Source organism: Pteropus alecto, unplaced genomic scaffold, assembly GCF_000325575.1.
Source record: "Pteropus alecto unplaced genomic scaffold, ASM32557v1 scaffold42, whole genome shotgun sequence".
Taxonomy (NCBI): Eukaryota; Metazoa; Chordata; class Mammalia; order Chiroptera; family Pteropodidae; genus Pteropus; species Pteropus alecto.
The window spans coordinates 6,513,385-6,538,907 of record NW_006434825.1 but is presented as its reverse complement, the minus strand read 5'-3'; positions in this window follow the sequence as shown (position 1 = coordinate 6,538,907).

The following is a 25,523-nucleotide window of genomic DNA, read 5'->3' as shown; positions in this document are numbered from 1 at the left end:
GATCAGGCAGTTATGTCTGAGTCAGTTATGTGGTTAAATGGATAATGGACTGTCTGGTCTGCCTGGGTCTTTTGAATGTCAATTTCTTCTGACTCAAATTTTCGAGTAATTTATTCATTTTTGCCATTGTTGATAGCCTTTCTGCTGCAGTCCTCTCACATGACTCCAATCTATTTAAAGTGAGTGGGAAAGCTTCATATTGATTTAGAGAAGAGAAGAGTCTGAATTTAAAAGGTGTTTGTGTTTGCAATTCACTTTTTAAAATAGCAACAAAATATATACTTCTCCGTTTTCATTTTTCTTATTTTTCCTTTTCTGCATCACAAACATTTGTTATAATTATGGCACTTCAACATGTTTTTATGAGCTAGCAAGGACTTCAGTCAAATTGCTCTAATATGCCAGGAAACCACACCCCTATTTGGGAAGCTTTAAACAAATTGAAAAAGTATCTTTATTAGAAATTAAAACTCAAGCAGTTAATAGCTCACGTGCATCCCCAGTCAGAGGTGCATTTTGTTTCAATGGTGGCCACACATGTGGACAGAAATCACTCTGATTTATTGTGAGTAAGATAGAAATTTTTGATTACTATCCTGTCTCTGCATGAAACCAATCTCCTTAGAAAGACCATTTGAATCTGGGAAATAGAGGGCAAATGTAAATACGAGTGGAGGTTAAAACTGTTGCTATGAGTATGAAGTCATAAATTATGCAGCCTGAAAATTCATTATGTTGTTTTTGTCACCAATCTCCTGAGCTGTATTATAAAAAAAAAGTCTAGAAAAATAAAAGAAAATGAGATTTAAAACTGAAAATTCTTCTACAAGAAAATGAGGTTTATCATAGCATTTCCTAAGGAGATTGCCCTAATGTAAAATATACTTTTTTGCACAATACCTTTTAGATGATTATAGCTAAAAAACACTTCTTTATTTTTTATTATTTTTTAGCTTATAACTTGTTTGACTTTCAAAGGACTTATTCTTTCCTCACTTATCAGAAATTATTATGGTAGTTCAAGGGAAACTATTATAAGAAGAGAAAGTATTATTTTCAAATACACAAAGATTTGAATTCCACTGGATGTCTTTTTAAGCTATTCAACTGGTATGGTTACTTAAGCTGTGTTTTAAATATTAGAGTTTACATGTAAACACATTTTAAATAAATACCTGTCTGCATTGATTTATTTATTCACTCACTAATTCATGAAGCTCCTTTTGAATGCCTTTGAAGACAATTCCAGTTACAGTCATGAGATCTAGAGAAAGTTACTTCAGCTCAGAATTTTAGTTTTTTAACTGAAAACTAGGAATGATGACTCTTGACCTCCCAAACCTATAGAGTTTCGTGAGAACCGATTTTAACTCTAAGTTTCAGCTTGCTCTTTAACTTGAAAAGCATGGTCAAAGAATAGTGATGATAAGAAAAAAAGAGATATAAAACTTTCAGGCTGAAGGAAATTTACCAGATTTTATTTGCCTTCTATTGTCTAGATATGATTATCATGTTAGACTCTTAGTTTATAGGTAGAATATTAGACATTTAATATCCTTAAAGAACACAAGAATTGTTTTAAATAAAAAAAAAAAAATTCAGTAGTGCTATAACCCAGCTTTATCTTCCTTTCATATTATGTAGAACCAGGAACATCCCTAAATTTTGAAAATCCCAATCACAATTTTGTTAATGTCAAAAGGAAGTAGAAGTATCTTTAAATCATAGTAGCTACATTTGGAATGACAATATTAAAGTTAAATTTTCCTTGAGCGTCAGGTAGACACAATATTTTATGATTTTTTTTCCTTACTTAAGATGGAAAATACCCAATGCTGGCTTCCTGGCTTAGAATATAAAAACTTTTTCTGAATAGGACTCTTAGTGCAAGTCAAGGGGATATCTGCCTTGAGAGGGAGATGAAATGAAATACTACATTGCATCTTGTGTGAAACTTACTTGCTATCCATTTTCTAGACTGGTGCTTCTCAAACTTCATATTCATACAAAACATCTAGCTATCTTGTTTAATATCTAGCATTTCCTTTTGATTCCTTCTCAGAGTTTTCATCTTTCTACTTCCATTACCCATTTGTTCCTGTATGTTATCTACCTTTTTCCATTAGTGCTCTTAACATATTAATCATAATTATTTTAGGTTCTGCCTGATAATTACAAAATCTGCATCATATCTGAGTCTAGTTCTGATGCTTGTTTTACCTCTTGAGAATGCAATTTTTCTTTTCTCATCCGTTAATGGTACTTGTAATTTTTTATTGAAAGCTGAACATAATGTATTGAACAGTAGGAATTGAAGTAAATAAAGCTTTGGCGGTGGTGGTGGGGATTTACGTTACCTTAGCTAGGAGTTAGTGTGTGCTTGTTTGCTGTAGCTGAATGTGCCTGAGGCTTCAAAATCCTCTAGTGCTGTTTCCATTGTTGTCTTTGGGCTTCCCTGAAAACTCCTCCTCAGATGTAGTCTGCAGATATTTTTAGCTATAACTCACTATTATCAAACTGGAGCTGGCTGGTATGGTGATAAGGTAAAGAAAAGGGGAAGGAACTATAATTTTATGATTAAATCTCAGGTTTTAGCAGCCCTGTGTTTATAGGCTGTGATTTTCACAAGAGCATCTTAGCATTCCCTCAAGTTAAGTGAGAGAGGAAGTTTAAGGGGGAAGGAATTGGAGAAATACCTTACCCCAATGCAGAGTAAGATTCTGGTAAATTCTTTGATCTCAGAGAATAGTAGGCTGTTGTTATGGAGCATGCACGGGGCATATTTGACAAGTGTTATTTTTCACCTCTTCTTGCCAGAGCCACAGGGATTTCCCTTGACATTATACCATAAAACTTGGCGGACTTCCTAGAAGCAACACCTCCCAGCATATGGGAGTCATCCTAAGACTATAGCCAACAGGAGTTTCTCACACTCATCCTAGTTCTCACTCGGCCTATGAGGACTCCCCAGGCTTTCTAATTTCCCTGGTGCTCTTACTAGAAAGTGAGGGCTTTAGCTTCCCTCACTTTCTAGTAAGGGAAAATTACAAATTGAAATTCACCTCCTGTGACTGGGTCTGCACTGAGCAAAATGGCAAGAGAAAACAGCCTGTGAGGTTACTGTCACCACCACCCTACCCGACTACCACACCGCTGCCAACAAAGGAGTATGGTTTTGTCACTGAGACTTGACTTGTATAGGGCCGGAGAATCAAGAGCTTCATTGAATGAGGAATACTTCCTAGACCTCTGGCAATTTTCTGTCTGAGAGGAATATTACCTGTCCACATCCATTTGTCATTTGGGCTGCACTGGAGTCTAAGTGAAGAAATATGGGAGGAAAAAAATAGCTAACTCATTGCCCTATGAGTCATTATTTGGGTATTGATTCTCCTATATTGTTCGCCTGCTCTTATTTAATTTTCAGAATCTTCTACTAAGTGTTTTGATATTTTCTTTTAGTTGCAATCAGGGGAAGAAGTAAGGTGAATGTCCTTTCATCTTAACCATATTTGGCTTCTTTTTGAAATAGTGTTTACTTTTTCACTCAGGAGTTGTTTCATTGGATTAGAACTCAGAGAATCTCAAAATTGCTTTGGTAATAAATTTCTTATTGGATTTTATCCATATTTTATTAGTTGGAACTAACATTGGAGGGAAAAAAGCCAAGAAATGACCACTTCCCCCAAAAAACACAGTATCTGGGGATATATGACTTCATTTCCCCCACATTTTATGTCATATTAAATTGGTCTCTGAAGAGTATTTGAAGGTTTTTTTTTTTTAAATCTCTTGAAATAACCTTCAATAATCCCCTCTATCCCCAACATCCTAGGTAAAAATTATAATATACTTCATATTATGAGGGCCTCTTCTAATTCCCCTATATCTGACTTAAGCAATTCTTTACTCTTAATAGGAAGAGGAATTTTGGGATTTTCATCTTCATCAGAGTGGACATTAGTAATATAAACACCTCTTATAATTGAGACTATTAATAACTTCCTATAAAAGAATTATGAAATAGACAAAATACATAAAAAGAGACTGATGCTTGTAAGGTTAACAACGACATTCTCTCCTAATGAAATGAGCATGAAGAAAGAAAATTTATTCCTGCAGCAATAAAATAAATAAAAATAAAAGAAAATAAATAAAATAAAAATTTGAGTACCTACTCTGCAAAAAACTAAATTAGGTTCTGCATGTATGCCATCTCTTTGGTCCTCTCCAAACTGAAGTTTTGAATAATTAAATCATGTGTCCATCATATGGAGGGTTAATGTTAGAGAAATAAGCCAAATATATCTCCTGTAGATTACATTCTAAATTTGTATACTTTCTGTTTTTCTATACTGTTAATATTTTAGAAATTTCTCTCTCCGTCTCTCTCACACACACAGACACACACACATAAATTAATTATCTGGCAAATTGGCAGAGATATTCTCCGTGTTCATTTGTTTAAATATTTCTGTTGTTGTTGCTGCTGCTGTTGTTGTTGTTGAGATTTTTATGAACTAGACTGAGAAATTTTCTTGGTGTCATTCCATCAGAATTCTGAGAAACCAGTTTTCTTCAAAAGGTCCCCCATGACAGGTGAGCATCACAGTTGTCTAGAACACAGCTGCCTGTAGCTTTGGGAGTGGGCCCTAGAATCAGTATTTTTGAAAAAAAAAATTAAAAATAAAGCTCCCAAGAGATATGCAGGTCCATCAATTTGGAAACTTCTGGCTTAGAGGTATTGATGATATTAACTAAAAGATGAAGCAATATGGTTTCTATATCTACAGCAAATATTATTAATATGAAATCTGTGGATATAATTGAAGTTATCTCTGACTTTGGATATAAAATAAAACACAAACACATCTTCTGTGTTCTTAGCTTTTAACTGAAAGTTTGCATTTCCTTCAAATAGAAATTTAGACAGAATATATTATCCAGCCATAGTATAATCAGTACTTGTGACTCTGTCGCTACAAAAGCCACAAATATTTTCATATCTGTATTTTTCCTATTAAGTTACAGTTGTTTAGATATCTTTAAATCTCATTAATATCATTATTTTGAAATTATGATTGTTATCATAGCTAGACTATATTAATTAAATGAAACATTAATTAATATTTCAGTTAAAAGGCATACAGATAACTAGATTGCTAATTTGCTTTTTAAATTATTTTGATCAATGTATTTGACATAATTGATTTCTTTTGTAATCCTATGTGTTTTATTTTATGTATTTAGCATTCTGGGAAGGGGTCCTCAGACTTCATCACACTGCTCATGAGGTCCATGGCACAAAATATTTAGGATCTCCTGTAATAGAAGTTATTCTACTCAGTGAATAAAGGGGTAATTTTACAAAGTAGGACAGAAATGGCAGCATGACCATATTGTCATTTCTAATATTTCTTCACATTTGCAACCTATTCTTATGCATCCCCACCAAACTCCAAACAATACTTTCTGTAGCTACTCATAAGTAAGTGTATTGAATGAATATTCCACAATAGATATTTTATACTGATTAAGAGATTTAGGAAAAAGATAGATAATAGAGGAAAAAGGCAAGAGATAAAATTAACTGAAGAGAAAGATAAGGTAAGAAAATTAAGAGGAGAAAAAAATTGGAAAGAAAAAAAATAATTGAAACCAAGAAAGATAGGTATGTTCCATCCCCCTCTTCTTTAGCTCAATAGCTTTAGATTTCCCATTCACCTATTTGTCACAATCACCTAGAAAATAATTACCCAGAAGCTTCTTTGCCCTGAGCTCATATTTTGTTAGGTTGAGGTTACTATAATCTTTTGTATATTTAGTAAGTTATATTGGTTAATATTTAAAATATATGCAAAAATTCTGTGATTTAAAACCAACTATCTTCCCCATATGTAGTAACCCTTTTTAATAACAAAATCAATTTGAAATGGTTAATAAATAACTTAATATTTGTTTACTATCAATGTATTGTATTTATGTAATGGTTTAGTTCTAATTTCTTTTCACAGTTATTTTAAAGTTTGAATATCCCAAATATTCTAATTTTATCTTTTTGAACCCCTAAAGAAAATATCAATTTAGTATGATATTATTCTAATTTCCATACATAAAACAAATAATTTCAACCTCCTGTGATAGAGATTTCATTTATCCTGCTCCCTTGTTAGAAAAGAAGTCACTAACTGCAATGTCTAAAGCCTTCAAGAAACTTTTTTCTCTGTGAAATTATAATGGAATGAAAGAGTATTAATGCCAAAAGTAGCTTCCTTTCAATTTATGAAAAATAATAAATCAATCATTAAAATAGAAACTATGCATGAATAAAATCATGAGATAAGAACTCTGACAACATTTTAAGTGAACTTTGTATCAATCCTCAAAATCCCAATACTTATTGTTTATGCAGTTGGTGTTTTTATAAAACCTTGTATTGAGCCTCCCTAATTATACCATAGTTGAATTACAATTAATATGTAAATAGAAACATAAAACCAGGTTTATCCCATGTAGCGATCTGTACTAGCAAACATCCTTTACAATACTGCCACTGGAAAATCCCCTGGGCTGCTTAGGCATTCTATGTGTCTTTTCCTTTAGCTTTAGCAATCTGGTGACAAAGCTAATTTAGAGGATGTGCTGCTTGCTCCTGGAACCTGTTTACAAATCTTTAACATCTGGAGAATATGTAGCTTCTCTGTTGGTCTTCCTGTCTTCCTGTCTCCCTGACTCAAAGAAAGACATTGGTGCATTTATCACTACCTCAGGTCAGATTAAATTTGATCATATTCATTTCATAGACCTGCTATTTTTTGTTGTTTGTTTGCCTTTATTTCCAAAAACTACAATGACTAAAATTAATTGTTTTAGGCAGGCCATAAAAACACATTCTAGCCGAAGATTACAAGGCTTAAAACACAGCCTGTTAATTTATACATGAGTCACATGAAAAATACAGAATTCTGGGCTGTGTTTAAGTGGTGTACCCTCTTAAACTCTGTTCCTTCTAATTATTCTCTTTTTAGGAACATTTAAGCCAAAACGAAAACGGGCTTTGTTTTGTTGTTGTTTGTTTTTACTATCATGCCAATCTATCAGATATTTGAAATCACCTGGAAATTTATTTTATTTTAACTTATTTTGAGTAAAGTGAGGCAAACTCTTAATAAAATGAGCAACATTAGAAATCCATAAGGAAACAAGACTGATTAAATGATGCCACTCTGTCCTTGGCTGCCAAGCAAATGCATATCCTGTTTGGCAATAGATCCTGATCCTCTGACCGCAGAGTTTGGCACGTTTCCTTCCACACACTGAACCTATTACAGTACTGTTTGTCCTGCTCCTGGTGCTTGGACCAGAGCTAGAAGTGTGACAAGTATGGCCAGTCAGAATCTCTTTCAATCTTAGTTATATAATTTTAGAGATTTTTTAATCATGAAATAAGGGAAATGTGCATGTTTGTTTGGGATATATGGGATGAACTAAATCTATAAATATCTTAAAGAGAGTTTGTCACCACCCTTATCAGGTATGCCCTTTTAATGACAGCAGATCCATCATAAGCATCTCTGGGTATCAAACACATTGATATACAAGTTTCCTATCTACATAGTTCTTTTGGTTCCTAAGGAACTAAGGAAGAAAAACATCTATCAACTGGGGCCTAAGTGTATACTTTCATGTGATGAATTACAAGAAAAATTACAGTATTTGCAAAAATGGGGAATAGCATTTGGAAATTAAGATTTTATGCATACAACTCAAAAGATACTACTTCATGGGAAATTCTCAGTTAGTCTATCTAATATCTATGAATAGCTATAAGTATTGAAATATCTTTGTTGAGACCCATAGTTTTTTAAAATAGCCATTAAGCTTTTTTTGATATTCTTTAATATCTAATATTTAAATATCTAATACACAGTATAAACTGTACAGGATATCTTAAACATGTCAACCAATTAATCAATAAAATTCTTAAATTCACATTTATCTTTTTGCTTTTTTGCAGTTACCTGTCAACTTCCCACTTTTTAGGACTAATGTTAGAAAATGGAAGCAAATTAATTAGAAAGAGAAAAAACACTAATTTTTAGATTTACTCTTAATGGAGGGTGCATAAGTATGAGACAGTTACCTTTGTAATTTAAAAAAATAGACAGCTTTACTAAGCAATTATTCTCTGCAGTCAAAGTTACCCACTTGAGGTGACCATATTAAGCAGACTAACTGATCATTGTCCAAATATTCATATGGACTTATGACTTCAGCAGCATACTTTAAAATAAAAAAAAACTGAAACATTTAAACAGTAAAGAAATACTTTTTTATCATTTATTTGAAAAATTATAGTGCAACTAATATGGAAAGATACTTTTTTCTATTAAGAAACAGAGAGCAGATGAAATATTTTTAAGTTTGAAACAAAGAAATCAATTACATTTTTACATATGTTTAATAAAATTCAAAGCATTAGAACATTAAATAAATTTAATTTAAATATTTTAACACAAATAAAATAAAAAGTATTGTTAAACTGTCTCTTTGTAATTGTTTATTTGGCTGGGCAATAAAAGCAAGGCCTCTTGCTCAATTGCACTTCGAATCCCAGGTAATTAATGTGTCTTGCTATAGAAATATAATATGCAATATATTATCATAGGAAAAGTCATCCAACACTACATAAGAAATTTATACAAATGTTAGAAATATAAACTTCTAATAGTTATCACTGAATAGTTCTCACATTTTTGCTTTATCGGGCTTTTCATTTTATCCACGGAATTGTCAGACTGTTGCAATGTCTCTGATAAAATATACACAATAAAGGGTGATGGGTCTATAATACCTCTGATTTGGTCTACAGAGTAAAAGAGGAAAAAAGGGTCTTAAAGGATAGGAAGAAGTGGAAAATAGGTTTTAAGAACAATCATTTAGTTATTTTTTATCTTTATAAATGGCAGAATTATAGGTTGCTTTCACAGAAGCGAACAAGTTTGAGATCTCTATGTGTCCACAGTAGAGAAGCTTTCAGTTCTGCAGCTCTGGTTATGACAACAGATTGGGCCATGTTTATCAAAGTACATGAATCCTGAGTCTCTGAGGGCTTTGAGGCTCAAAATAGAGTGGAATCAACCTCATAATAAGAAAAGGAAGTTTATAGCTATTTATCTGTATAATGAGCATCTCTTCATCATTGTAGAACTTAAGCAAAAAACAAATCATGGTCAACCACATGGCCTAAGTCCTTCCCCTTCTCTGAAGTACAGAGAGGCAAGCAGACCAACTCTACTACCAGCCAAAGCACTATGAAGGAGCTTAATCTGTATCATACCTTTCATGATATGAAGAAAATTATATATGTTTGCCAGGCTTGAAAAGATTGTATCAGTCTTTTACAATTGTATTTCTGGGAATTACAGGATGCACAGAATATGTTCGATTTATATATGCTAAAGAGAACAGGGTAATATATTCTCAAGTTAAAAAAGAAAATTAACTGTTATATATAACAAAAATATATATATAATTTACCCTGCTTCTTTCTTCATTCATTTATGAATTTTCCACCATTCATAATTAACTTCAATACTTGAAGATTTTAAGTCATACAGGAATATCAAGTTGTCATTTTCCATGACAATCTGCTTCACCTAGCATCTGACTGTGTCTCCTAGGGAGGGCATATTTCCTTCTTTTCAAAAATATTATATAAGTCAGAGGGGAACATCAAACCAATTCACTTTTCTTTTATTTAACACTCAGAGCTAAGTGAAAAGTGTCTCAAGTTCCTTTTCAATGCCTTCATTTTTATCCATTCATTTCGATGTGATTTTGTTATCGTTTTAGAACAATATTTCAAGGGCAATATTTTTTAAAGTCCAGGTACACCAAAGAGAAAAACATGCATGAATATTTAATTTAAAGATCTGTGACATATTTAATCTACGAAAACATTTTCGGTGGAATCAAAAAGTCCCTTGCCCCAAAAGAATCACTATTGTTTCCAGTACAGAGTGCTACTTTAATAATGACTAATTACATTAACAGTACTCATTATGTCACTGAACCATGAAATTATAAATCTCTCCTCTTCCCTTAGCCTCTTTGACCAGAATGGTGGAATAGCCTGATAATTTTACAAATTCTATTGGCAACATTCAGAATTTATTGTATCTTAATTGAATCAGTTCAATAAATAAAATATAATTCTAGTCAATGACATTTTATATCAGCACTTAGTACTCTTTAGTATGCTTGAATAATTGATTTTTTGAAAAGATGCAATCCAGTATTGATAGTCTGTATTGGCACTAATGATCTATTGTTCTGAAGAAACTACGTATTTTGCTATTCAAGTACTTCAAAGCTTCTTTTAATTACTTCTGTATCTATCTTTTCCTAGCATATAATTACAATATGTAAATTTCCCACACCCCTTGGCCTTTATCCAGTAATACTTCTTCTACCATTATGGAGATGACTCCCATCCACAATCCTTTGCTAGATATTTCTAGTTCCAATTCTCATCCAGTTATGTCTAACTTGATAACCCATCAGAAGATCAAAGTCGACATATCCAAAAAAGAATTTATGTTTTCACAAATCCTGTTCTTTCTCCTGGCTTTTTAAGACTAATTACACAGGGTTAAAATCTTTTTGCTGTCATCGGTTCTCTTTTCTTTTTCTGTTCTCCCTCCTTATCATTTCATCTGTGGTACTATAAACATATACACATTCAGTCATTTGCCAAACTCTCTTGACTTCTTCCTCATTCACTAAAATCATTGCATTTGCCCTTCTTTTTCTCTTGCCTGGCCAAATGTCATAACCTCTGCACAAGAACCTATCTCTTCTCTTCATGTACAGAAGTGCTAGAAGCATTTTCCCAATGCAAAGCTCTAATCACGCCATAACCTGTGTAGGGAGTTGACGATGGTGAGCGCGATGTTGGTGGTGGACAGGCTCATATTGGAGCAAGGCCAGGTTTGCCTTTGTTCTAGAGAAAGCTCTGGGAACATTTCAAAAATAGGTTCTTTTCCCTTGGGTATATGTCAAAATTGTCACTTTTTCCCTCACCATGGCCAAAGTTGAAGGGATTTTTCTCTGGTCTTCATCATGAGAACCTAGTAGGACTTCTGGAGGTAAAATCCATGGAAGTGTGGTGGCCTCCCTTAAGCTGCCCCCAGAAGTTTTTAACTTCAAGCTAGTTCACACTCGACTTCTAGGAAAACCATTTAAGTGCTCCTACCTGTTACTGGCTTCAGCAGCTTCTGCTTCAGGTAAGCTACTATGTATTCTCTGTATTAGCCTGTCTCTTCAGGTTTTGGGGTGGTCATTTATTCTATGACCTCGATTCCCTGATGGATCTAAGAAAAGTTCTTGGTTTTCAGTTTTTAAAGCTTTTGTCTTGTGGTGAAGGTGGCAGTAATGACTTCCAATATCTTCATATGTTGGAGCAGAAGTTGGAATTCTAGATCTATATATAATTTGCCCTCATGACTTAACCATTTCATTCATTTATTCATTTATTATTATATTGATCTGTTCAACATGTCAATTAAGTAAGCAGACAAGCAAAAATTTGTAAGTTGTTACCATGGGCTAAACTATTTTGGGGGGGCGGGCAACGGAAATGAAAAATAAATAAAAAATTTAAATACCGCACAATCATTTCCCTGGTAGGCTAGATTTTTGAAAGCGGGAACTATGATAAGTGCATGGGACAGGTACATTCCTGGTAACTTGGAAGCAAATAACATGAACCTAACTCAATTCTAAGTGATGAAAAGTATCATCTTGGAATAAGAACATCAGACTCTATGTATACTGGAGGATACATAGAGTTAAACAAGCCAAAGAGGAACAGGCAGGAAGAAGGCAAAGAGAGCCAGGCAAAACTGGTGTAAAGATGTGGAGGATGATATAGCCTAACCTTCATCTCCAGCAGCATTCACCGACAATCACAATATACTAAATATGAAAACGAACGTATTTACACATGGGGGAAAAAAGTAAAATACTTCTGGGTACCCATTCAAATAAGAATGATCTTTCTGTTCTAAATTCCCTCAATGATAGTTAAAGTATGCATCCTACAACCAATAGACCTCCAAAAAAGCAAACAGTTCCCCTTTAAGGAACAAGAGATTGTCAATAATAAGACTCACAGCCTTACTTTCTGATCAGCCACATGCAAAATACTTTTGAAAAAAACATAAAAGTCACCCAACAAATCAGAGATACAGCACATCTCAAAAATTATCATCTTTTACTTCATAACTTCAAGTTTGCTCTCTGAGTGTATATTACAACATCGTGGAGTTTTACAATGCAAATCCACATCAACTCTACAAGGTCCTTCCTGTGTAAATGTCTTCAGATGCATAATCAAGCACAGAGAATCAAAAGTATGCCCTGTTTGTTACACAGAGCAGGGAAGAAGTGTTTGCTCAGATAGATTCTGGGTACCATCTGGGAGGCAAGCGCCTGGTTTTGCAACAGATTGCATAATTTTCCTGTAGAATCTGGAGAAAAGCCCTAACTGCTTTGATAGAGCAGTTTTTTATACGCCTTTAATCTTCATTCTGGTTTGTCTTAAAGGTAATCCATATGGTTGAATGGCAGAAGTAGTCATTAGCTTAACATAGTATTCAAGCTTCCATCTTTCTGTGAGAGACATGCAATATTTCACCTTATACAGAGTTAGTTTTCATTGCACATGGCAATTAATCTTTTTACTAGCCAAGCATCTACTGTATATGTATATTATTTGATTGATTAAATTAGAAATTTAATGTTACAGTTCACACATTAGTAATATTTCAATATAACATATAACAAGGACTCTACTATCAATAATTTGAGTGGATCAGGAGCAGCACAAATTAGCACCTGGAGCAGGAAGGATGACCTTGGCAGAGAGGAAATACTTTATCCACAACAGAGAAATCATAGAGCAAAGTTCATCTTATTAGAAACAATATGTGGAACTTGTGGCTGGAGGGTACATGGATTCCCAACAGGCAACCAAGTACACATAAAAGCATGTGGCAAGATATAATTTCTAAATAGAAGAGACAGTCAGACTACCCTTTTATGTACCTGTTTCTATACACCTTTCTTGGCAGATGCTAGAAAGAAAAGCACTTTGACACTGTGTAGTAATAGATACAATTAAAAATCAAAACAGATTAGCAGAATTGGAAAGTATTGCTCATAATTTTATCCTGAAAATAGCTTCTAAAGTGGAAGAAAAGCAGAACGGCCTTTTTTTCTTCATTGAGCTAAATTATTTTTACGCATGAGATTTGCACACCTGCTAGAAAAAGTAACCTATATGATTCTATCCACACAGAAAGGGATAGCTGAGGAAAATGTTTTTTCCCATTATTAATCACACATTAAGCCAGATGCTAGCCTTGACATCTCGAATACGCCATCAAACAAAATCTCCCTGATCTCCAAGCTAAGAATGTTAGGCTTTCCTTACGCATTGGAAGAACCTTGAGATTGAAGTATGTAAGCACATCCCTAAACTCATAAAATGTTAAGTGGAAGTTACAAAATTTCAAAAATAGAAATCCACAATCCAGACTTCTTTTCTCATGGTCCTTTTCTCTTCTCCACCTCGGTTTTCCTTCATAAGAAGCATTCCAAGCAAGATAAACATCATTCTCCCCACAAACCTTGTACTCTGGTGGCCTCAAGAATAAGCAAAATGTACACAAGGGATAGCTTAATTAACGGGCACAGAATAGTAATCAAGAAATTAAGATTTAAAAATGTAAAACAGAGGATTATGGTTGAGAAATAAAAATAAGACAAAATTGAGGTCACCATAGTAATAGAATTTTATTGTAATGCAGCATTTTAAACATAAAGTATATTGTAGATTCTAATGATGGTCCCAATTCTTACACACTTTGTGTGTTTATACCCTTGGCCTTACAATTCTGTAATATTCTCCCTCTCTGACCCTAGGTTCAGCCATATCATTCGCTTTGGACCATTTGATTCTTCAGAAGCATCGCACAATGGGAGGAGTGGCAGGATCATCTGGCTTACTCATTCTTTTCCCTCTTATCACCATGAGAGGGAAACACCCTGGCTAGACCAGGAGGAAGATGAGAGATACCTGGATCAGAGGTGAGCAACTCTAATCATTCCAAATAAGGAGATTTTAATCAACTATAACAGCTAGCCAAGTCCCAGATATCTGAGCAAACCAAAGAACAGGAGAGGTCCCTAACGGATCACTTCAATACCTAAGCAATAATGCTTATTATGCCACTAAGGTTTTTTATTATTTCTTATACAACATTATTATGACAACAGATGTCTGATATAAAATAGAATGATAAATGCCAACATTTATTAACATTAATTGTTATCATTGTAGTCTCCTTTGTTTACTGTATTTATCTCTCTTTATTTGTCACTAGAAATTTCTGCTTTCTAAAGATGTATGCTATGGCATTTGATATAGAGATATTAATAGCTGTTAATTCATTCTGAATTTCAGGCTTTAACAAATTCAGCCTAAGCTTATCACTGGGGCCAGGATGATGTTTACTTTGATCGGCTTAAGCTAATCAGGGCTCACACCTAGATATGAGGATGTGTAAAATTGCTTGATTAGAAAATATACATTATTGTTAAGAAAAAGAAAAGGAATGAATACAAAAGATAATTAATATATGGGTCGCAGAGTCCAGCAGAGAGTTGACTAAATGAATAATAGACAAATGATTGGATAAATAAATGAATGAATACTTAAAGCTTAGATAATATTAGTTTTGTCTTTTAAGAACAATTTGAGTGTGATCTGCTTAATATTGGTCATAATCACTAAACAATAATAGGCTAAGCAAATTTTTGCTTTGATGTTTTAAACAGACATAACATGACATGCAATGATATGGTATGTGGTTAATATATTTTATGGAAACTTTATGCTTTTTTAAGGATAGACATTATAGCTTAAAGTCTAGAAAATGGTAGTTCCTCTGCCTGAATGGTGATGTGCATTAATTTGGGTATTTAATGTAGAAGTCAGTCTGCTGAGGAAAGCTTTTGCAGTCTATTTAAACTTGTTTTAATTTGAATCCCAAGTCATTCTTTGTGTCTATAATGTGGAACTGCTTAATAATCTGTAGCAATAAAGCAAAGATTTGGGGACACATTGGTTTTTGAAGCACCTCTTGAATGCATACCAGAGGCTATGCAATGGTTGCAAATACAGTTCATATGAGTAAATGAAAGGGAATGATGGATGCAAATCAATTAGCATGTATCATTCAAATGATCAGTCTAACAGCAGACAAACTTTCAATAAGTGTTGAGCTAAAATAGTAAAATCTAATTGTTAACAGTCGAAACTTATTAATCAATTCTGTGACTAATTATTAAATAATTTGCCGGCCCCATTAATAGTCAAACAAAGGGATCTATTAAAATGTAATATCAGACTGATATAATTAAATGGATTTCTGCTCAGTGATAAATCACTATCTAATATTAACTGCATAGAATTAAGATGAGTTAAATCTGGAATTGGTTTGAAAGCTGTATTCGGATTTTCTAATAACTACGTATAGGGGGATGCTGCCCACAGTGTGAGAGTCAGGAAACAGAAGAGCATTCTTCATACTTAAAATGCCGTTTTCTCCTCATCACAGAGAACACTGCTCTAAGGTGTTTGGAATGCAGAAGCCAAGAATTCCCGAGAGACTAAATTAAAAAGTAGCTATATGGACTGATTACCAATTGACTAAATTATATGAAATTAAACTGATGGAAGCTGTTAGCAGAGCCCAGGTAGGGCTGAAGATTAAGACTCTAAATCATGGACATGATAATAAAACTAAATAAAAGAGGGAGATGCTACCATCACAGAGATTGATCAGTGGTAGAAGAAGTAATAAATCAATCTCATGGCATCTGCTAAATGCAAAAAGATCTCCTTATGTGCCTTTTAGACAGCAAGCATATAGAACTTATAACGGCTTGAGGTTCCTAGCCATGTTGAAAATATAAATAATAAAAACAATAAAAAGTGGATTAGTTCATTTTCATGTACACGGTATACACCAGAAGTTAGGCTGTTCAAATTATTTTTCATGTATTACCTTGTTTATTTTTTACAACTAGTTTATGAGTTGAAAAATATTGTCATATTTTAAATGTGAAAATCCATGAAACAGAGAATTTAAGTAACATGTCCCATGAAAAGATGCCCAACATCATTAATTATCAGGAAAATGAAAGTCAGAACTACAATGAGATATCATTTCACGTCTGTCAGAATGGGACATCGTCAAGAAATCAACAAATAAGTGTTGGCAAGGATGTAGAGGTAAGTGAACACTTGTTCACTGTTGATGAGTTGTGAACTGGAGCAGTCATTATAGAAAACAGTATGGAATTTCCTCAAAAACTTAAAAGTAGAACTACCATATGACCCAGCAATTCCACTTCTGGGTATTTATCTGAAGAAATTCAAAACACTAATTTGAATAGAGGCACCCTTATGCTCATTGCAGCATTATTTAGCCAAGACGTAAAAGCAACCAAAGTGTCCATCAAGAGATGAATGGATAAAGAATGTATATATATATACAATGAAATATTATTTGACCATAAAAAAATAATAAAATCTTATAATTTGTGACAACACAGATTGACCTGAAAGGTATTACACTACATGAAATAATTCAAAATGATCTCATTTACATTTGGAATCTAAAAAACAAAATAAATGAACCAATAAAATAAAAACAGACTCATAGATACAGAGAACATTTTGATGGTTGCCAGATGGGAGAGGACTTGGGGGGAGGGGCGACAAAGGGGAAGGGATTAAGAAGTATAAATTTCCAGTTATAAAAATAGTCATGGGATGTAAATTATAGCATAGGGACCATAGTTAATAATATTGTAATAACTATGGGTACTGGATGAGCACTAGACTTACTGGGGTGAGCACTCCATAAGGTATATAAATGTCTAATCACTATGTTGTACACCTGAAACTAATATAATATTGAATGTCAATTGTAACTGAAAAATGAACTTAAAAATAAATATAACCAAAAAAACAGTAACATGTCCAATGTCAATTTATAGTAAATTGCACAGCTGGAATTAAATTCCAGGCAATGCAGCATCATAGTTCATAGTCAAAATTTATCCTTATGCTCCACAATTCAAGTTGCACTTTGCAATACTTTAACTTCCCTTGTGTCGGTTGGGAAGCCAAGACTGGCTTACATTTAAAAAGATCATCGCCCTCCATGATGCTCTTAAACTAATTTCACAACCACCCGGTGGAGAAGAGAGGACAATAAGAATGGCATAACTTAAGTGAGTTTTCCAAGGCAATATATCTAGTGTGTGTGTGTGTGTGTGTGTGTGTGTGTGTGTGTGTGTGTATGTGTGTGTGTTTAGATGGTTTACTTATTTATGTCTCACCTTGCTCCAGGTATATTTACAGTTTTTCACATAGGCAGGACTTGGTATTAAAGGACCAAGCCGCAGTCTCAAACAGATGTGAAGTGTCCAGAACAAGGTTAAGGGCCGTTTCTGCTTAGGGACTGGAAATATCTGTCCCCCTGTGCCCAAGCAGTTAGATGCTTGGTCGTAAGCTGGAAGCCAGCACATGGTTTTGGCTTTCTCTCTTTATGAACTTCAGGCTCCATTTGTACAAACTAAAAGGGCATATCAGGATGATCTTTAAGACACTTTAGATTCTAATATCCTAGGTATTTGTAAATGCATTCCCTAATCTGCAAGTAGAAACTCAGTGATAAATATTCAGTAAGTAATGAAAAGGCAAAATAAGTGAAGATGCTCTTTTAATATGATGTATTCAAATGCTTTGGGTATACCGAATAGCTTAACAAAGAGAACCTGTGTCTGTATCACCAGGGTGACAACATTATGTCAATTCTGACCATTTTTCATAATAGACATCAGCCACCATCAGACATCAGCTTGATCGTTCTTCATAAATATATATTTTTTAAACCAGCATCTAATATAAACTTGTCTTTTGCTTAGAAGTGTAACAAACAAAAATAAAATGCCATTTCTAGGAGACATTGACAATATATCCTAAAGATAAAATCAATAGCAAAAATACAGATCAATAAAAGTAAAGATGTGTACATTAAATTCAACCAATTAGAAATTCAGACTGTGTGTGTGTGCGTGCATGCACTTTCTAAAGATTATTTAGAATAAAATGTGCTAATGAAAATAGAACTACAGACTAGACTATTCCATGATTTATCAGTGTAATCTCAAAAGTAGTTCCAATAACTACCAGGGTTCCGGCAAGAAAATAATAGACAATCTCATGTAAGCAAAGTCCACTAAAAATTTTAGTTATTTCCTAATATAAACACAGGCACAGGTTGATATTTTATCAGGCTAAAACAAAAGGATGCAGGATTAAGTTGCAATTTCATTTTAAAGGTCTGGAAAGAGCACTATGATTTATTGTGAAAGAGAGTAATCACTGAGGACCATGATGATTGCTATTTGGTAATTTTAATATGTAAGGGCACCTGATTAAAATTTAAGGGGCATCTTGAGTATTTCTGAAGTTAAATTAACATTTATTGAGTAGTTCTTGGGGCCAAGTTCTGAGCTGGTTGCTTTGCACATGATATCCCACTTAATCCTCATGACAACTTTGGGAAATAAGTTTGATTAGCAAGAAAAGGGTTTAGATTTTAGTGAAAAGAACACAAGATTTGGAATTAGATGGGAATGAATTCAAATTTTCCATTCCCCATTTTTTGTTGAGTGACTTTCCTAGGTGGAGGGAACCTGCAAATCGGTCAGATGCTTTCTTATTTTAAACTTTGGTACATTTTTGAGTGCATGTGTATCTTTTTCAAAATACGTATTTGGTTATTCTATATACTCTGTCTTCACATTTAACAGAGAGACACTAAAACCATCAGAAAAGCTGTAGATGAAATATAGAGGGAAAAGAGGAAAGATATTTAGAATTTAATTTAAAACTATAAAAAAAAAGAGTGTTTTTGCAACTGAAATTTGGAGCATTTTGAAGCCCTGTTTTAAGTCTGACGGCAAAGTTCCACATTGGAATTGCTGTGCTGTGAAAGGCAGCTATGACTCAGGATAGGCTAGATGGTGATGAGATAACAATCAACCTCAAATTTTAGAAACATAACACAATGCAGCTTTATTTACTTTACACAAAGACTCAGCTGTAGATTGGACGGCTCTCCAGGGCAACTCTCCTCTAAGTGATGGCTCGGCATTGCACCTTCAAATCAACTCACGCTTCCACGCTGAGACCAGTGGAAAGAGAAAGGGGCATGGCACACCAGTGACTGAGCGATTGTAGGCTAGCCACTTCTATCCCTTCTTGTGTACTTTCAATTTTTCTATGAAAAAAATTGCCCAAGGTATACTGACTTTCTATAGAAGCTTCTATCTTTTTACTAATGTGTGAAGCAAGTTACCTAGAACTAAAATATCAAATCTTGAAGAAAAATGTGCAGAGGTTGCCCTCTGGTTCAATTAAGTAAGTAAAAAAAAAAAAAAAGTTCTGTCTGGCATTGTCTAAATTCTGAAGCCATGAATTTCCTATATGCCTGTGAAAGTCTTCCTAAAAGTTATAAGGTGAACTAACCAACAGATTGCTGATAACTCACTGAGATTACACCTGTCTGTAAGGAGAATTTACTGCCAGAGATAAGTATGACATTTAAATTGCAATGCTCTTTCTCCCATGCATTTTCATCAGGATACTTTAAAATACACGATATCTGGTGTAACATAATATGGAAGATCCTCCAGTGAAATATTAGGTGGAACAGGTTGCTTGATTATTATTATAAATGTCAAAAGTATGCAGTGTGGTATTTAATACGATTCAGTGAGTAATGAGTTGGTAACATCGTATTCCCTCAGAGACAAGGAATAGGAGACCAGGAAATTCAAAGAAAGGCTCATCATTTCTAATAAAATTATATTCAAGTATAAAACAGAGCAATAGATTCGAATATAAATATAGAAAGATATTTTCCTCTAATATAAATTTCTCTTGCAAAATAAATAAATTGAAAAGTCAAGAAGGTATTACTTGACAAAATAATATTAAACAGTTAGGAATATAAAATGGAAAACAATTTTCTCATGTATTTCTTAAAAGATAGAGATGTAAATGTTTGAGCATGATTAAAACTGTAATTAATCAGTGCATATATTTCAACTTAACTTCCCAGTTTCTTTACCTTAAAAATAGTCATGACAATACAACTTCATAAAGGTATTATGAGAGTTAAAAGACATAACTATTTTATATGTCAAGCACAATCCCTATTGTATATCGTATGCCAGTATGCATCTTGGGTTTGAATTCCCGGATATGCCTAGGAATTCTGATTTAGAAAGTGATTGCCTAAATATGTATTTTTAGAAGCTTAAAAGGTGATTCAATATAGCATTTCTGGAGTGTATTAGGCACTAAAAATTTTTGACGTCATGTACCTAAATGATAAATGATAAATTCCAAAAAATCTGCACATGGGTTGCATGCACGCGTGTGCGCGCACGTGTGTGTGTATGCCCATATGTAAGCTCAGAAGCTTAACTAAAGCACATCATGGGTCTTTAGCAATCCCTGGCCCCCAAGGTGAAGGTCTGCTATATTATTTTGTAAAATAATTTTGCCTTTCTTCTCCAATATTTGTTGAAATAAACTATACAATTGACTTTAATATTCTCCTCTATAATAGTCATAAAAAAAAAAGACAATGTTTATGTAGAATAAATCAGTATTCTGTTTAGTGGAGTGAATATGTGAATATTTCAACAAGCCACATTTTTATTCTACTACCTTGAAATGCATTAAATATAGTACAGGTACCATCAATTAAAGTGTCTGAAAATTAATTACAACAAGGAGCAAAATCATTCAACTAATCACAGCCAGATCTAAATAAATTAGTTCTTAATCATAGCTTTGAAAGGAGAGAAAAAGAACGCAACGTCAAGATGTTGAATTGCCTTCCCTTGGGCAAAGACCTAATAAAACATACAATAAGTTGAATTTAACTCCAATTTTGTTGATAAGGTCATCATAAAGTTTTAATAATAACATTATATATTTTACCCAAATCTAGGTTTTCAATGTAATTGTTCATTGTTAGATAAAGGGACATATTTGCCAACAGTACCCTAAAATCTGCAGACAGGTAAGAGTAATCAGGAGATAACGGAGAAATATATGCTCCCCAGTTTCGCAAATTCATTTTATCCCCACACTGAGTTGGGTTTGGGGTTCCTTTTCCACAGCTTCCTATATGGGGGCTCTCCTCCTCTGTATTCTTTCTTTACAGGGAGAGAAGGAAAAAGCTATCCCAATATCTTTTCACACATAAGGCATCGAGTCATTCCAGAAGTTTATTTCTCTAGTTTCCTCATAAGTAAGCGTGTTGCTGACTTCTAAAAGAAAAGCAAAACAAAGTTGTAGTTAACCAGTCCTATTTTGAATCTTGGCCTTTCCACTCACCAGCTGTATGACTGGTTCAATTGCCTGAGCTCTCTGAATTTCAGTTTATTAAATGAGTCAAAAAAATTGTCAATATCATAGGGTTGATGAGAGAATTAAAAAAGAGAACTCTCATAGTGCCTCAGTAATATTCAATGTTGTTAGTACTATAGTTTTGTATTGCTGGTATTTGAACATTTATTTGCTGAAACATTTCTTCTTATGGTTTTAACTGTGTTAGGCATCCTGACTCTGCACTTGAGCTATTGTTAATAGTGTAAAAGAGTTTGTTAAACATTTGGATTTGAAAAAGAAATACATTCCTTTGATTTAAGATGCTGACATAGCTCTATTTTTTATCTGCTATGCATGTCCCAAAATAACCTTGAGAACGTTAGACTATAAAGGGTACCAGACTGAGGGATGTCTGGACTCATGCATTAAAACCTCTGCTGTGAGACCCTACTTATAATTCCAGAATTTATCTATCTATCTAAGCATTCTAAACAACATAAGAACAGTTTCTTTAACAAACTACTTTCCATCCTGGATCTTTTCTATAAAGGGTCAATCTGAAACACAAATTTGGTCATAGCTCCCTTGGCTCAAAATCCTTCAGTCTTTCCTTTTGCTTTTTCAATAAAGTTGAAACACTCAAACAGGGCTCACAAGATTCTTCGTGAGCAAGCCTTACTTTGTTCCTGTATCCTCTTTTCACAGTTCTCTATCTCTGGTGTTCTATGCTCTATCCTACAACATGCACAGGGATTTTATTTCCTATACCTTGGTCACTCGTCCTGGATGGACCACTCTTGCCTGCTGGCTTGGATTTATTCTTCAAATTACCTGCTGCCTCTCCTTCCCTGAGTTTCACACCTTGGTTGGGTATGCTGATAGAATATCTATACGTGACCCCTCAGAGGTAGATCGGGATCTTCTATCTAGCATTGCAACTGCTCATCTACTTAATTTCCCTCATTTGACCACAAGGCAGGAACCACTTTTGCTAATCATTGTATCCCCAACATCTAAAACGGTGCCTGGTACAAAAAAAATGCTTAAAAATGAACCACATAGCATTGCAATTTTATGGCTATTGTTTGTATTTCTCTCCATATTTTGAGCTTTTTAATTGCAAGAACAATTTCAATAATCAAAGCGGAGGATCTATATTGAATTGAATACTGTGGCAAGTTCCTTAAAGGCAGAAACCCCATCTGACTCTGTCTTTGCTTCCACGTCACTCAACACCAACACAGAACCTGGAATGTAGTAAACACTAGATCAACATATGTTGAACAATAAATGAATTAAGGTTCCTTAGGCACTTAGGACCCAGAGAATAATGAAAATACCAAGTTAATCTCGAACAACACATATTAAGTGTTCATAGGCACTTACTCAAGGGAAGAATGAATAAAGGAGTACTAATGACAACCTACTTAATATCCTTCTCATAACTGCCTCAACTTTGAATTATCTGAATTTCTATCTCATGATTATTTTGGACTATTAGAGATGCAGGGATACATATATTCCCCTTTAATTAGTAGCATGTTTCTCCTTTCTTAAAAATAAAAATAAAACAAATGGTCTTCACTAACTACGGGGTAACAAAGAGGAACACCTGTTGTGAGATTGTGTGAGTGTGTATATGTGTGTGTGTGGAGTTTTGTCCCACACTGATATCCAGGCTAATTTGAAAATACTACAATGGGTTGCTTGGCATTTGCTAAGAAATTCTACTCAAAGTAAATTTTAAAATGATTCATGTTTTGTAATCTCAAGAAATGAATGGTAATGATGTTCCCTTATTTTTGTGTAAGGCATTAATCTCCATCATTGCTAGTTAATTGTATACATTTTTGGCTCCTAAACACAAAATATTTTAGGAAGACAAATAGCTTCTCTTTCCAGAAACTATTATGTATATTTTTTTGTTTAAAAAAAAAAAATCTTGCTAGTTTTTATTGAATGCATGTCATTACAGAAAATCGTTACTTAGAACAAAAATGAGATCTATGTCTGAGCTGGAGGATGAAGAAACAGAAGTGAAGGAGGGGGTGTCAGGTCTCCTTCAGGAATCACTAAACAATAAACAACCAAACAAATTAACTAATAAAAAATAATCCAATATCGCAACAATGTGAGGAGATGGTTCTTAGTTCAAATTACTGGTAAATCTAAGAATAAGTTTAGGCTGGGCTACATCTGAATCACAAGGTAAAACTATGCCATAGAGACTCAATCAAATATCACCCTCTTGTGCTAAATGAATTATCAGGAAGCTCTCTACATATGTTAAGCCACGCTAAGCCTAACTAGTTACAACTTTGGATCTCCCAAAATTATGACCATTTCTTCCTTAGCATCTGAATGCAAAATCTCAATGAAGATGCTTTATGTTCTGCTGTCATTCCAACAGGCGAGAGAGATGGCATAATGTGATGGGCCAATCTAGGTCGTTACAGTGATGGGAAGAAAATGGTAACATGGCTGATAACCTCAATAGAGATACATGAATTGAAGTTTGGATAATTCTTTTTAAAAATTAGTGATTTTTATGAAAATAAGGAATTTGTATTAGATTAGCTAAAATAACAAATTATTTAATCCAGCTAAAGGGCTAGTAAGTAGAACACTGGACTTAACGTACTTCAAACAAAGCAAGTTTGTTTTCATGTTTTATGTATTGGGCATCTACATGAGACTTTTATTGGAGAAATTGATTTATTTCTTTAAAAAGGTTTGGAAACTTCTGACATTGATTAGCTTAAGGTTCACTTCGAGTTAGAAGATTTTATTTGTTTCTGGGCAGAGAGAACAGGTTCAACAGAATTCAAGAAAGAAAGCTCATGGTAAGGTTAACAGATGATATTCCTAAAGTAAAATTATACTCATTGGAGGAGATAATTATTACTAATAAGTCAATAAAAGTGGCAGGAGAGTAAAAAGGAGCAGAAATTAAATAGCTAGCACCAACACCAACTAACCTTTTCAAATTATGATTAATTGCCCAAGAGCAAAAACTTACCATGCATTTCTGGTCCTTTGTTTGCTTAATGTTGCTTTGGGGGAATCTTGAATCAAGCAGTAAATAAGTTTCTCAGAGATAAAAAGTTGAGTGTGTATTCCTTCAATAAACCACATTTTCTTGAGAGACATTGACTGCCAGGAGTTATTGTTGGACAGCTATATATTAAAAGGTAAGAAGATCATCAAAACTAAAACCTTTGCTACTAACTCTCATCTTCATTTGGGAGCATCATTCCTGTGGGTCTCACCATCAATATATGTCCTGCTGGTGCCAAGGAGTGAGTAATTCATCTCAATATGCCATAGAGATGATAACATTGATAATAGAGATTATTTTCAAGTGCCTACTAGAAAATAATACTAGCACTGTATTAAGTGTTTATCAACCAAATTATGCCAAATAAATATTATTTTAATCTTTTTTTAAGTTAGAAAGCTTAAGACAGATAGGTTAATTACCTTGACTAAATTCAAATGAGTAATGAAATTCAAATGTGATTTTATTTGATGCCAAAGTTGATTATTTTTCTCTTCACAACACAGGTTTTTCTACTCAATTCTTTTGTGTGTGTGTGTGTGTGTGTGTGTGTGTGTGTGTGCGCGCGCGCGCGCGCGCGCCCAGAATGATTTCTACATGTAACAAAAGACTAGATTGGTGGAGCTTCCATTTTCCAGTATTGTTCTTTTTCTTCTTAACTGATTTTCTCATTCCATCAAACAGGAGTCTTAGGTATAGGTCTAGAGTAATTTCAAATATTTTTTCCCCAACTCTTCAAAGCCATTGCTTGCTAAAATAGTCTAGACAAATATTTCTTAGGTCTTTGACCAGAAACTTACCTTCCCTTCAGAATGCATTATGTTGTGATCCTTAAAGTGTTGGACGACCCCCTGCTAATTCCTTGTATTATGAATAACATGGGAAACACCCCATTATAAGAAGCAACAAGGG